Below are 1,367 nucleotides of genomic sequence, written 5' to 3'. Positions count from 1 at the left end.
GATACAAACACTTTAGACTCTGAGTCTCAAAAAGCAAGGATAAGGCAATTCAAAAACAACAAAAACCCAACACAATCCAAATATAGATGAAGGATTTGAATAGATATTTCTCCAAATACAAATGGCCAATAAGCATATGAAAAGATGTTCATTGTCATTAGTTACTGGGGAAATACAAATCAAAATCACAATGAGATACCACTTCGTATCCATTAGGATGGCTATTATCAAAAAGGAGGAAGAAGAGGAGGAGGGAGAGGAGGAGGAGAAGGAAGGAAGAAAGGAAGGAAGGAAGGAAGGAGAGAGAAGAAAAACAGCAACAAAATGTGGCAGTTCCTCAAAAAATTAAATAATAATTGCCATAAGATCAATCAATTCCACATCTAAGGATATACCCAAAGAAATTTAAAGCAAGAACTTGAAGAGAATTATACACCAATGTTCATAGCAGTATTACTCACAATAGCCAAAAGGTGGAAACAACCTTAATGTTTCTCAGTGGATGAATGGATAAATAAAATGTGGCATGTCCGTACAATGAAATATTATTTCCATTAAAAGGAATAAAATTCTAACACTTGCTACAATGTGGATGAATCTCGAAAATATTATGCTAAGTGAAATAAGTTAGACACAATGGGATTAATATTGAATGAATTGACTTATATGAGGTACCTAGAGGAGTCAAATTCATAGACATGAAGTGGAATATTGGCTATCAGGGGCTGTGTGGAGGGGACAGTGAGGAGTTAATGTTCAATGAGTACCAGAGTTTCAGTTTGGGATGATGAGAGAGTCCTGTAGATGAATAGTAGTTATCATTATGCAACAATGTAAATGTACCTAATGCCACTGAATTGTATACCTAAATATTATGGTTAAGACAGTAACTTTATGTGATGTGTATCTTCCCACAATAAAATCTCTGAAAAATAAAGCAGGGGTAAAGAAGCTTTCTTATTGTAGTTTTCTAGTTGGGGGTTGGTTGCTGGGTGGGAGAGGGTCCTACAGGGGAAAAGGGAAGGGACATAATCTCAGTGCCATGCTTGGCTCTTCCCACATTGAGCCGTGTGGAACCAAGCAGTCTTCACAGGTAACTACCTTCTAGTGCCTATGTGAGGCAGAAAGAAAGGTGATCCAGATGTTAGTCTCTCATCCCTACTTCACATCTTGGATGGCTAAGTCCAGCTTTGCTTGAAGAGATACCGTCTTTCCTCAAGATGTGAGACTCCCAGGAAACCAGAAGGAATGTGGAGCAACAGATGTCCATTGCCCATCTCCAGAAATGCTGATGTGGAGGGTGAGACTTGACCATTAAGAATTATTCTGTTTACCCCCTCTCATGATTAACAGGCAAAAAAGTAAAA

This window comes from Hyaena hyaena, unplaced genomic scaffold (assembly GCF_003009895.1).
Source record: "Hyaena hyaena isolate Hyena2069 unplaced genomic scaffold, ASM300989v1 scaffold_220, whole genome shotgun sequence".
Lineage (NCBI taxonomy): Eukaryota > Metazoa > Chordata > Mammalia > Carnivora > Hyaenidae > Hyaena > Hyaena hyaena.
The sequence above is the reverse complement of the archived record's forward strand: the minus strand, read 5'-3'. Positions refer to the sequence as shown.